The sequence below is a fragment of the Crotalus tigris genome, unplaced genomic scaffold, assembly GCF_016545835.1.
Source record: "Crotalus tigris isolate CLP2741 ecotype Arizona unplaced genomic scaffold, ASM1654583v1 scf7180000024362.2655971311:6658466, whole genome shotgun sequence".
NCBI classification, from domain to species: domain Eukaryota; kingdom Metazoa; phylum Chordata; class Lepidosauria; order Squamata; family Viperidae; genus Crotalus; species Crotalus tigris.
This window is the reverse complement of record NW_024100530.1, coordinates 6,546,321-6,560,730: the sequence shown is the minus strand read 5'-3', so window position 1 is coordinate 6,560,730 and position 14,410 is coordinate 6,546,321.

Here is a 14,410-nt window from a genome sequence, read left to right as displayed (position 1 = left end):
AAGATCATGAAAAATCTAAAATACAGTACATCATCTGGTTTGCAATTCATTTATTATTATTATTATTATTATTATTACAAAACTTTCCACGTGCATGTACGTTTTGTTATCCCTGTAGGCACTATTCTTAGATCTATAGTTCTACTCTCTTAAGATGTGATTGATAGATGATCTGGCCACTCTAAGGGCCATATTATAGATGTCAAGAAGTCATCTGCTGCTGTACTCATGCCATCCATGAATAATTCTGACTCTTGTTCTCACGGCATTCCAGTTATCTCTTCTTTTTAGTCTCCCCTGCTATGTGATATGACATCTGATAATGATATATTTTACAGGGTTATTCCATTTTTGATATGCAGCACATGAACACATCTCAAAAGGAAGAAATTTGGTTCTGTCTTTCATTTTTTTTTTCTCTCTCTCTCTACTTGTCTAAAGCCTAATGGACCAGGTGGTTATGAAACAGGGCTGATTTCCATAGCAGCACAAAAGCTGAATCTGGATTGGAATTAAATCATTTGGGTGAATTCTCTACCTCTTGAAGGTGGCACATAGGTAACTCGGTTGCCCCATCCAGGTCCACAAAGCGCCCCATGGCAATTTCTGTTTATTCAGTGAAAACCAGAATCCAGAAACCAGTAGCAATTTTACATTTTATAAATTGTTCTTTTGCCTCCAAGTAACAGTTCCTGGGTTGGTTGAAGCTTTGATTTGTATAGATAGTCCTCCTCTATTTGTGAACTTTCAAGTTATGAATTTTTGCTGATCTGAACAAATGTGTCTGCAACTCCAATCTGGAAAATCCCAGAAAGTGGGAGAAGACAGGAAAGGGTTGGTTCATGGTGCACCAAATATGTATGTTTGGTAGTGTCAGGGCTTTTTTTCTCATAGAACACCCAGAACGGAGTTCCGGCACCTTTTTTGGATGGTACCTTGTAGGATAGGCAAGGCCGTTGTATGATGTGTGTGAGTTCCAGGACCTTTTTTTTTTTTAGAAAAAAAGCACTGGGTAGCATCATCATACATTGGGAGATTAAGAGTACACCAATTTAGAGGCTACCCTGTCCTATCTGTTTGCTGATCTTGTGCAAACTAAATTGCAGTGTACAGTGACTGTGAATTACGATATTTCTGGAATTATGACAAACATTTTTAGCTTTAGCCCTCAGATGCTTTGGAAAATAGCATGACCTCTCTTTTCTGGGACAGCCCCTCAGATATTGGAAGACTGCTATCATGTCCCTCCTCCCCTCAATCTTTCTCTTCATTAGACTAGACCAGGGGTAGGCAACCTTGGCTCTTTTATGACTCATGGACTTCAACTCCCAGAATTCCTGAGCCAGCCATGCTGAGGGGAAAAGGGAGAAGCTGAGCCATGCTGGCTAAGGAATTCTGGGAGTTGAAGTCCACGAGTCATAAAAGAGCCAAGGTTGCCTACCCCTGGACTAGACATACCTAGTTCCCTTAACTTTCATTATATGGTTTAGCTTCCAGATCTCTCATCATCTCTGTTGCTCTTCTGTGCATTCTTTCTAGGATGTCAACATCATATTTATATCATGGTGACCAGAACATGTCACAAATAGAAGACAATAAAGGAGGAAGTCTTGAAAAGAAAGTCATCTTCTACTATCTCTCAGCCTTTCCCCCAGACTCCTCCTAAGTTTTAGCATTTCTCATAAAAATATTTTATTCCATGAGAACAAGATGTGGGACAGGGTATGTGGGGAAAAAATACCCCTCCCCCTTCTGCAGAGATTAAAACTTTTTTTGCAAACCCTGACCACTGATCTGGCCAGGCCTACATGGAAAACTGATATGGTTAAAGAAAAAATGCGAAAGTTTGCCAGCATCTTTAACCTATATCAAAAAGTAATATAAGTAATGAGGATGAGGTACTTGCCAGGAATTTCCTCATCTGACTCCCCTAAAGAAGGGAGGACCTATAATTTACTCTTAGTAATTCTGTTAATTGTTTGCTGTTTTAATCCCCAAAATATTAGATTTGTTTTCTGGTGAAACAAGATAACTGCACAAATCATGTACTAATTACAGGGCAGGAATGAAGTTTAAGGCAGTTCCTCTCCTCCACTCTCACCCCCCCCCCAACAAATAACATTTTTATCTATAGAGTTCTCCAGATTTTTTTTAAGTTCTAGAATATCTCTGTACTTTCCCTCCCTTGGACTCACAGTACTAGTTCAGACAGGTTTAGCTGTTATAATATTTTTCCATGGCTCATTTGTCATTCAAAACAGCTGCCAAGCAAGCAAAAGAGAAGAACTGATCCCTATTGTAATGGCAAATGAAGCTTCAGGGGACTTCCCAGGTCCAATCCCTTTTCAGCTTGCCAGATCAAAATGAAAAATGCACTTCTGGAGCTCTGCACTCAGATGGATGAAAAAGATATCAGCCAGCATCTGATATCAACCTGCCTTGCTTGAACTACATAGTTTTAAAACTGGCTTTAATTGGTTTCAATGGTTGACTTATGTTGGCTGTTTAGTTTGCCTTTTAATTGTGGACACCATCCAGAATCACATGCAGGGGATTCATAGATAAGATTCATTCATTCATTCATTCATTCCCTCATTCACTCATTCATTCATGTATTTTTAATATGAGCCTCACAACCTCTGTCTTCATTCATATTGGTAATGTATGTTAACCTCAGTTTTGGGCAGTAGAGTGATACTGGGATAACATCAATTTATAAATTGTTGTTGTAGAGTCACTAAGTTGTGCCTGGCTCTTTGTGACCATATGGACCATAGCACACTAGGCCCCTCTGTCCTTCACTATCTCCTGCCCATATTCATATTCATAGTGTCAGTGACACTATTTGACCATCTCCTCTTCTTCCTTCCCCTTCTCCTTTTGCCTTCCATCTTCCCCGACATCAGAGTCTTTTCAAGGAGTCCTCTCTTCTCATTTGGTGGCCAAAGTATTTAAGCTTCAGCTTCTGGATCTGTCCTTCCAAAGAACAGCCAAGGTTGATTCCCTTTTCTAACTTGAATGACTTTCAGATCACAGTTTGATGATAATCCAGCCCATCTCCCAGCGTGGATGTGGGAGATGGGCTGGATTAATCACCAATCTGTGATTTGGAATGGGATGACAGTTGACAATAAATATCTGAATAGATGTTTATTTATTAAATAGCTATTGAATGATATTGCGTAACTTATTATATGCCTTTAAAAGCCCAAAAGTCCTTCCAAGTGCTCCCAGTTACCCCAGGGGAATATTTTTTCTACGAGTACTCAATAATATTGGAACAAAGAGAAGACCTGGATTCAAGTCATTGGGACTCTTTGGATTAGTTGTATTTCTCTACTTAACCTGCTTCTCAGAGCTATTCTGAGAATCACAAAATGGGGAAAATTGCATTGCCTCTTTTTAAAGAAGTGCACATCACAGATGTGAGCAATAACTATGCCACTTCTTTGATTTGCAAATAGAAAAGGGAAACAGCTTTGATAATAATAAGTCTTTCTTGACTCTGTTAACAGGTGCTTGCCAAGACAGAAGCTTCATTTGCAACTTGTAAATGTAAAATCTTGCATGATGTTTACTAGTTGCGGTTCTCTTTCAGGGCCTCACTTTGATCACCCAGCGTAACAAGCAAGGGCAAGTCACGAATTGTTGTTAGTAACTGTTTTGTCCCACATTTCTTCGCTCATCTTTGTTACTCAGCCTCTGGCCTTACTGAAGGATCATTCCTTTCCTTTGGCAACTTTACTTTGGAACTGCCAAGCCAAGGAAGAACAGACAGCAGTCTTATGGCAGTAAATCTTATGGCCAGTGCCTGGGTCCTTTTCTTGTTCAAATTTTCTTCCCTCTGAAATGAAGCAGTATATTTTAAAGATGTTTTGCTATTTTGAGAGCTCTCTCTCTCTCTCTCTCTCTCTCTCTCTCTCTCTCTCCCTCCCTCCCTCCCTCCCTCCTCCCTCCCTCCCTCCCTCCCTCTCTCTCTCTCTCTCTCTCTCTCTCCTCTCTCTCTCTCTCTCTCTCTCTCTCTCTCTCTCTCGTCTCCTCTCTTTTCTTTTGGCTCAGGGTAGTAATTGGAAGGCAGACAGGGATGAATACATGCCATAATGCCAATTCCCATTTTATGAGCATCCAATTGCTAATTTATATTTTGCACTTTGTTGAGTCAGCATCCATCTCAATCAGTCATGCTCCAAAATTATGTTTGCGATATACAAGATGGCCTGAGCGTTCTGTATTTACAGGTTCAACTCCTTCAGCGGTAAAGGAGTAGTTGAAGCAGAAGACACAGAACATAGAATAATAGACTTAGAAGGGACCTTGGAGGTCTTCTAGTTCAACCTCCTGCTCATGCAGGAGACCCTATAATGCAGGGGTGTCAAACTGCCAGGCTGCGGGCTGGATGCGTCATGCTGAAACCATGCCCACCCCAGCTCCAGCAATGGGGAAAAAGTCGCGATATGTTGCGGCACATCACGTGATGTTGTGAGTTTGACATCTCTGCTATAATGCTTCAGACAAATGGCTGTCCAGTCTCTTCTTAAAAGCCTCCAGTGATGGAGCACCCACAACTTCTGAAGGCGAGCCATTCTATTGGTTGATAGCTCTAACCCTTAGAAATGTTCTCCTTAGTTTGGTCCTTTGGAAAATAGTTTGCCCCCTCATCTTTGTAGAAGCCCCTCAAATATTGGGACATCACCATCATGTTTCTCCTAGTCCTTCTTTTCATTAGACTAGATATACCCAATTCCTATAACTGTTCTTGGTATGTTTTAGCCTCCAGCCCCCTAATCATTCTTGTTGCGCTTCTCTGCACTCTTTCCACTCTTAGTTGAAGCAAAGGAACTTTTATTCAAAGAAACTAGTTGTAGCAAAGTTAGGTAGAATCGTGTTTTCCCTTGCAAAATACAAAGCTATTCCCAAGCCCTCCCCCCTCCATGACCAGTCTCCCCCCCCCCCCCCCGCCAGTAAGGCTGATAAGATGTTTGGGGAAACTCGGAGGTGTGAAACTGGTAACCTTCCATTCTCAGGGCAAATGTCCTTGAAGATCCTGGCACCAGTTGGTTTGGTGATCTGGTCTTCTTCCGTTGTCACTTCCACCCTCCCCATTTCCCACCATTAGATACACAGATGTGGACTGCCACAAAATGCCTCCCCCCTCCCTTCCCCTTTGATGGCAGGAACCCAGCAAAGACGCCAGGCTGACTATGAAAATCCTGACAAGTGATCACATGATACCATTGTAAATGCATGCCCAAATTTTGACCACGTGACCGGGAAGATGCTAAAATCATCATCGGCATGAAGACTGGTTGTCATCTTTTTCCTGTGCTGTTGTAACTTTGAATAGTCACTAAACAAATGGTTGCAAATTGAGGACCACTTGTATATGTCTTCCTTCCCCCAATACTATCCACATTTGCTCAACTGTCTGAATTCTGATTTGGGTCAAAACTTCAGGGGACTTCCACCACCCAGGTTGGCTGTACTCTGACTATTTAAAGGCTTCTGAAATCATCTTTTCTGTTAAGGAAGAACCCTTTCCACACTTACTGTGTGTTTAAATGAAAATGCTGCAAAAGTGGACAGGAGATGTTTTAAATAAAAATGTTAAGAGAGCCAAGGTAAAAGGGTTTGCTAAAAAAAAAAATCAATCCCTAAGGATCAGTTCTTGTGCAGAAAAGGTTACAATGAAAGTAATGGAGAATATTAACTAATAATTGGTAACTATAGCATTAATCAGCCACCTTTAATTGCTTTTTATCTCAAACTGTCTTATCAAAGTCCATAAAGGGAAAGCTATTGAAAAAATGAAACTGAAAAGGGAAGGGAAAAAAAAACTTTTATGAAACAGAGCCAAAGGTAATATTTATCCATTTATTAAAAGCTCTGAGTTGAATTGGGAACAGGAATGCAAGGGTTTAATTTCTCAGTGACACAGGAATGTTGTTAGTGGCTTTCATCATTGAACAAGTGGGGAATACCTTTACATAGTTTCATGCATTATACTAAACCATGGTTTCTTAAATTACGGTTTATTGAATAAACTACAATTTGCTGAATTCATAGAACAGGCCAAAGTACTTCTATATAAACCAAATAGGTCACATAGGGTTTTATAAAACCTTTTCGCTTTAGGCCTCCACTGCTGTGTACAAAAAAAAAGTTTCAATCAATCAATCAATTTGGGGGGAAAAAAGATCTCGCAAAGTTGGAATTGATTGATTGATTGAAATTTTTTTTTTGTACACAGCAGTGGAGGCCTAAAGCGAAAAAGTTTTACAAAACCCAGTTGAAGGCCTAGGACTGGGGCGACGGTGCGGCTGCACTCTGAGTTTGTTGGCGATGACCATTTTGCTCTATGAGTTCATGGTGGCCTAACCCTAACCCTAAGTGGGATTTTCCTCCAATGGGATTTTCCCATGCATTTTACCAGGAAACATAGATAGGGCAGCCTAGAAAGGTCAATGCCTTCCTAACTATACCCAAGCACTCCGAATTTGTTGGTGATGTCCATTTTGCTCTATGAGTTCATCATGGCCTAACCCTAACCCTAAGTGGAATTTTCCTCCAATGGGATTTTCCCATGTACTTTGCCAGGAAACATAGATAGGGCAGCCTAGAAAAGTAAGTACCCTCCTAACCATACCCAAGAACTCCGAATTTGTTGGGTATGGTTAGGAGGGCACTTACTTTTCTAGGCTGCCCTATCTATGTTTCCTGGGGGAAAATTCCACTTAGGGTTAGAGTTAGGCCACCATGAACTCATAGAGCAAAATGGACATCACCAACAAACTCGGAGTGCTTGGGTATGGTTAGGAGGGCATTGACTTTTCTAGGCTGCCCTATCTATGTTTCCTGGTAAAATGCATGGGAAAATCCCATTGGAGGAAAATCCCACTTAGGGTTAGGGTTAGGCCACCATGAACTCATAGAGCAAAATGGACATCACCAACAAATTTCGGAGTGCTTGGGTATGGTTAGGAGGGCACTTACTTTTCTAGGCTGCCCTATCTATGTTTCCTGGTAAAATGCATGGGAAAATCCCATTGGGGGAAAATCCCACTTAGGGTTAGGGTTAGGCCACGATGAACTCATAGAGCAAAATGGACATCACCAACAAATTCGGAGTGCTTGGGTATAGTTAGGAAGGCATTGACCTTTCTAGGCTGCCCTATCTATGTTTCCTGGTAAAATGCATGGGAAAATCCCATTGGAGGAAAATCCCACTTAGGGTTAGGGTTAGGCCACCATGAACTCATAGAGCAAAATGGACATCGCCAACAAATTCGGAGTGCTTGGGTATGGTTAGGAGGGTACTTACTTTTCTAGGCTGCCCTATCTATGTTTCCTGGTAAAATGCATGGGAAAATCCCATTGGGGGAAAATCCCACTTAGGGTTAGGGTTAGGTCACCATGAACTCAGAGAGCAAAATGGCCATCGCCAACAAACTCAGAGTGCTTGGGTATGGTTAGGGGGGCACTTACTTTTCTAGGCTGCCCTATCTATGTTTCCTGGCAAAGTACATGGGAAAATCCCATTGGAGGAAAATTCCACTTAGGGTTAGGGTTAGGCCACGATGAACTCATAGAGCAAAATGGACATCACCAACAAATTCGGAGTGCTTGGGTATAGTTAGGAAGGCATTGACCTTTCTAGGCTGCCCTATCTATGTTTCCTGATAAAATGCATGGGAAAATCGCATTGGAGGAAAATCCCACTTAGGGTTAGGGTTAGGTCACCATGAACTCATAGAGCAAAATGGACATCACCAACAAATTCGGAGTGCTTGGGTATAGTTAGGAAGGCATTGACCTTTCTAGGCTGCCCTATCTATGTTTCCTGGTAAAATGCATGGGAAAATCCCATTGGAGGAAAATCCCACTTAGGGTTAGGGTTAGGCCACCATGAACTCATAGAACAAAATGGACATCACCAACAAATTCGGAGTGCTTGGGTATAGTTAGGAGGGTACTTACTTTTCTAGGCTGCCCTATCTATGTTTCCTGGTAAAATGCATGGGAAAATCCCATTGGGGGAAAATCCCACTTAGGGTTAGGGTTAGGTCACCATGAACTCATAGAGCAAAAGGGACATCGCCAACAAATTCGGAGTGCTTGGGTATGGTTAGGACGGTACTTACTTTTCTAGGCTGCCCTATCTATGTTTCCTGGTAAAATGCATGGGAAAATCCCATTGGAGGAAAATCCCACTTAGGGTTAGGGTTAGGCCACCATGAACTCATAGAGCAAAATGGACATCGCCAACAAATTCGGAGTGCTTGGGTATGGTTAGGAGGATACTTACTTTTCTAGGCTGCCCTATCTATGTTTCCTGGTAAAATGCATGGGAAAATCCCATTGGGGGAAAATCCCACTTAGGGTTAGGGTTAGGTCACCATGAACTCGGAGAGCAAAATGGCCATCACCAACAAACTCAGAGTCCTTGGGTATGGTTAGGGGGGCACTTACTTTTCTAGGCTGCCCTATCTATGTTTCCTGGCAAAGTACATGGGAAAATCCCATTGGAGGAAAATACCACTTAGGGTTAGGGTTAGGCCACGATGAACCCATAGAGCAAAATGGACATCACCAACAAATTCGGAGTGCTTGGGTATGGTTAGGAGGGTACTTACTTTTCTAGGCTGCCCTATCTATGTTTCCTGGTAAAATGCATGGGAAAATCCCATTGGGGGAAAATCCCACTTAGGGTTAGGGTTAGGTCACCATGAACTCATAGAGCAAAATGGACATCGCCAACAAATTCGGAGTGCTTGGGTATGGTTAGGAGGGTACTTACTTTTCTAGGCTGCCCTATCTATGTTTCCTGGTAAAATGCATGGGAAAATCCCATTGGGGGAAAATCCCACTTAGGGTTAGGGTTAGGTCACCATGAACTCATAGAGCAAAATGGACATCGCCAACAAATTTGGAGTGCTTGGGTATGGTTAGGAGGGTACTTACTTTTCTAGGCTGCCCTATCTATGTTTCCTGGTAAAATGCATGGGAAAATCCCATTGGAGGAAAATCCCACTTAGGGTTAGGGTTAGGCCACCATGAACTCATAGAGCAAAATGGACATCGCCAACAAATTCGGAGTGCTTGGGTATGGTTAGGAGGGTACTTACTTTTCTAGACTGCGCTATCTATGTTTCCTGGTAAAATGCATGGGAAAATCCCATTGGAGGAAAATCCCACTTAGGGTTAGGCCACCATGAACTCATAGAGCAAAATGGGCATCGCCAACAAACTCAGAGTGCTTGGGTATGGTTAGGGGGGCACTTACTTTACTAGGCTGCCCTATCTATGTTTCCTGGCAAAGTACATGGGAAAATCCCATTGGAGGAAAATCCCACTTAGGGTTAGGGTTAGGCCACCATGAACTCATAGAACAAAATGGACATCACCAACAAATTCGGAGTGCTTGGGTATGGTTAGGAGGGTACTTACTTTTCTAGGCTGCCCTATTTATGTTTCCTGGTAAAATGCATGGGAAAATCCCATTGGGGGAAAATCCCACTTAGGGTTAGGGTTAGGTCACCATGAACTCATAGAGTCAAAATGGACATTGCCAACAAACTCAGAGTGCTTGGGTATGGTAGGAAGGGCACTTACTTTTCTAGGCTGCCCTATCTTTGTTTCCCGGCAAAGTACATGGGAAAATCCCATTGGGGGAAAATCCCACTTAGGGTTAGGGTTAGGTCACCATGAACTCGGAGAGCAAAATGGCCATTGCCAACAAACTCAGAGTTCTTGGGTATGGTTAGGGGGGCACTTACTTTTCTAGGCTGCCCTATCTATGTTTCCTGGCAAAGTACATGGGAAAATCCCATTGGGGGAAAATCCCACTTAGGGTTAGGGTTAGGTCACCATGAACTCGGAGAGCAAAATGGACATCACCAACAAATTTGGAGTGCTTGGGTATGGTTAGGAGGGCACTTACTTTTCTAGGCTGCCCTATCTATGTTTCCTGGCAAAGTACATGGGAAAATCCCATTGGAGGAAAATTCCACTTAGGGTTAGGGTTAGGCCACCATGAACTCATAGAGCAAAATGGACATCGCCAACAAATTCGGAGTGCTTGGGTATAGTTAGGAAGGCATTGACCTTTCTAGGCTGCCCTATCTATGTTTCCTGGTAAAATGCATGGGAAAATCCCATTGGAGGAAAATCCCACTTAGGGTTAGGGTTAGGCCACCATGAACTCATAGAGCAAAATGGACATCGCCAACAAATTCGGAGTGCTTGGGTATGGTTAGGAGGATACTTACTTTTCTAGGCTGCCCTATCTATGTTTCCTGGTAAAATGCATGGGAAAATCCCATTGGGGGAAAATCCCACTTAGGGTTAGGGTTAGGTCACCATGAACTCGGAGAGCAAAATGGCCATCACCAACAAACTCAGAGTCCTTGGGTATGGTTAGGGGGGCACTTACTTTTCTAGGCTGCCCTATCTATGTTTCCTGGCAAAGTACATGGGAAAATCCCATTGGAGGAAAATACCACTTAGGGTTAGGGTTAGGCCACGATGAACCCATAGAGCAAAATGGACATCACCAACAAATTCGGAGTGCTTGGGTATGGTTAGGAGGGTACTTACTTTTCTAGGCTGCCCTATCTATGTTTCCTGGTAAAATGCATGGGAAAATCCCATTGGGGGAAAATCCCACTTAGGGTTAGGGTTAGGTCACCATGAACTCATAGAGCAAAATGGACATCGCCAACAAATTCGGAGTGCTTGGGTATGGTTAGGAGGGTACTTACTTTTCTAGGCTGCCCTATCTATGTTTCGCTGGTAAAATGCATGTGAAAATCCCATTGGAGGAAAATCCCACTTAGGGTTAGGGTTAGGCCACCATGAACTCATAGAGCAAAATGGACATCGCCAACAAATTCGGAGTGCTTGGGTATGGTTAGGAGGGTACTTACTTTTCTAGGCTGCGCTATCTATGTTTCCTGGTAAAATGCATGGGAAAATCCCATTGGAGGAAAATCCCACTTAGGGTTAGGCCACCATGAACTCATAGAGCAAAATGGGCATCGCCAACAAATTCGGAGTGCTTGGGTATGGTTAGGAGGGTACTTACTTTTCTAGGCTGCCCTATCTATGTTTCCTGGTAAAATGCATGGGAAAATCCCATTGGGGGAAAATCCCACTTAGGGTTAGGGTTAGGTCACCATGAACTCAGAGAGCAAAATGGCCATCGCCAACAAACTCAGAGTGCTTGGGTATGGTTAGGGGGGCACTTACTTTACTAGGCTGCCCTATCTATGTTTCCTGGCAAAGTACATGGGAAAATCCCATTGGAGGAAAATCCACTTAGGGTTAGGGTTAGGCCACATCGCCAACAAAAGTGCTACTTAAGCCCTAATGTTTCCTGGTAAATGCATGGGAAAATCCATTATCCCCTTAGGGTTAGGGTAGGGAACTCATAGAGCAAAATGGACGGAGTGCTTGGGTATGGTTAGGAGGGTACTTACTTTTCTAGGCTGCCCTATCTATGTTTCCTGGCAAAGTACATGGGAAAATCCCATTGGAGGAAAATTCCACTTAGGGTTAGGGTTAGGCCACCATGAACTCATAGAGCAAAATGGACATCGCCAACAAATTCGGAGTGCTTGGGTATGGTTAGGAGGGTACTTACTTTTCTAGGCTGCCCTATCTATGTTTCCTGGTAAAATGCATGGGAAAATCCCATTGGGGGAAAATCCCACTTAGGGTTAGGGTTAGGTCACCATGAACTCAGAGAGCAAAATGGCCATCGCCAACAAACTCAGAGTGCTTGGGTATGGTTAGGAGGGCACTTACTTTTCTAGGCTGCCCTATCTATGTTTCCTGGCAAAGTACATGGGAAAATCCCATTGGAGGAAAATTCCACTTAGGGTTAGGGTTAGGCCACGATGAACTCATAGAGCAAAATGGACATCACCAACAAATTCGGAGTGCTTGGGTATGGTTAGGAGGGTACTTACTTTTCTAGGCTGCCCTATCTATGTTTCCTGGTAAAATGCATGGGAAAATCCCATTGGGGGAAAATCCCACTTAGGGTTAGGGTTAGGTCACCATGAACTCAGAGAGCAAAATGGCCATCGCCAACAAACTCAGAGTGCTTGGATATGGTTAGGGGGGCACTTACTTTTCTAGGCTGCCCTATCTATGTTTCCTGGCAAAGTACATGGGAAAATCCCATTGGAGGAAAATTCCACTTAGGGTTAGGGTTAGGCCACGATGAACTCATAGAGCAAAATGGACATCACCAACAAATTCGGAGTTCTTGGGTATGGTTAGGAGGGCACTTACTTTTCTAGGTTGCCCTATCTTTGTTTCCCGGCAAAGTACATGGGAAAATCCCATTGGGGGAAAATCCCACTTAGGGTTAGGGTTAGGTCACCATGAACTCGGAGAGCAAAATGGCCATTGCCAACAAACTCAGAGTTCTTGGGTATGGTTAGGGGGGCACTTACTTTTCTAGGCTGCCCTATCTATGTTTCCTGGCAAAGTACATGGGAAAATCCCATTGGGGAAAAATCCCACTTAGGGTTAGGGTTAGGTCACCATGAACTCGGAGAGCAAAATGGCCATTGCCAACAAACTCAGAGTTCTTGGGTATGGTTAGGGGGGCACTTACTTTTCTAGGCTGCCCTATCTATGTTTCCTGGCAAAATATATGGGAAAATCCCATTGGAGGAAAATCCCACTTAGGGTTAGGGTTAGGCCACCATGAACTCATAGAGCAAAATGGACATCACCAACAAATTCGGAGTGCTTTGGTATGGTTAGGAGGGCACTTACTTTTCTAGGCTGCCCTATCTATGTTTCCTTGCAAAGTACATGGGAAAATCCCATTGGGGGAAAATCCCACTTAGGGTTAGGGTTAGGTCACCATGAACTCGGAGAGCAAAATGGCCATTGCCAACAAATTCAGCAGCCTAGAAAAGTCAATGCCTTCCTAACCATAACCAAGCACTCCGAGTTTGTTGGCGATGTCCATTTTGCTCTCCGAGTTCATGGTGACCTAACCCTAACCCTAAGTGGGATTTTCCTCCAATGGGATTTTCCCATGTATTTTACCAGGAAACATAGATAGGGCAGCCTAGAAAAGTAAGTGCCCTCCTAACCATACCCAAGAACTCCGAATTTGTTGGTGATGTCCATTTTGCTCTATGAGTTCATGGTGGCCTAACTCTAACCCTAAGTGGAATTTTCCTCCAATGGGATTTTCCCATGTACTTTGCCAGGAAACATAGATAGGGCAGCCTAGAAAAGTAAGTGCCCTCCTAACCATACCCAAGCACTCTGAGTTTGTTGGCGATGTCCATTTTGCTCTCCGAGTTCATGGTGACCTAACCCTAACCCTAAGTGGGATTTTCCTCCAATGGGATTTTCCCATGTATTTTACCAGGAAACATAGATAAGGCAGCCTAGAAAAGTAAGTGCCCTACTAACCATACCCAAGCACTCTGAATTTGTTGGCAATGTTCATTTTGCTCTCCGAGTTCATGGTGATGTAACCCTAACCCTAAGTCCATGGTGGCAAACCTATGGCACACATATGGCCATGCCCACCCAGCACCCAACGATACATAAGTGGGTTTTGGGTTGCAGTTTGGGCACTCGGTCTCTAAAAGGTTCACCAGCACTGCCTTATACCATCCTTTTCAAATGGTTGTCCAGTCTAATTTTGAAAGCCCCTAGTGATGGAGCACAGATAACTCCAGGAGGTAAGTCATTCCACTGATTTATTGCTCTCACTGTCAGAAAATTTCTCCTTAGTTCTAGGATGGATCTTTCTTCAACAAGTTTCCACCCATTACGTCTTGTCCTGCCCTCTGGTGCTTTGGAGAATAAGTCAATGTTCTCTTCACTGTGACAGCCACTTAAGTACTGAAAGACAGTTATCCTGTCTCCTCTAATCCTTCTTTTCAATAGGATAGACATACTTAGCTCCCTCATCCAATCATCATATCATTTAGCCTCCTGGCTCTTTATCATCCTTATGGCTCTTCTCTAAACTCTTTGTAGAATCTCAGCATCTTTTCTTTGCATTGTGGTGACCAGTACTGTTTGCGGTGTTCCAAGGGTGAGCGCACTAATGTGGTGTAAAATGGTATCATCACTTCTCATGATCTTGATGCAGCTTAGAACTGCATTGGCTTTTTTTGGCAGCTGCAGCAGACTGCTGGTTCGTGCTTAAGTATGGTTCACAAGGACACCTAGATCCTTTTTGCAATTACTACTGTTGAGCCACGTATTGCCTATTCTATACCTATGTATTTGGTTTTTTCCTGCTTAACAGCAGGACTTTACTTTTCTCATCACTGAAGTGCATCTTGCTGGATTCCCCTAGCTTGGTGTAAATTTGATGGGCCACTTATTTCTGGATTTGTAGCCAACAGTACAGCCAAACTGTGCTTAT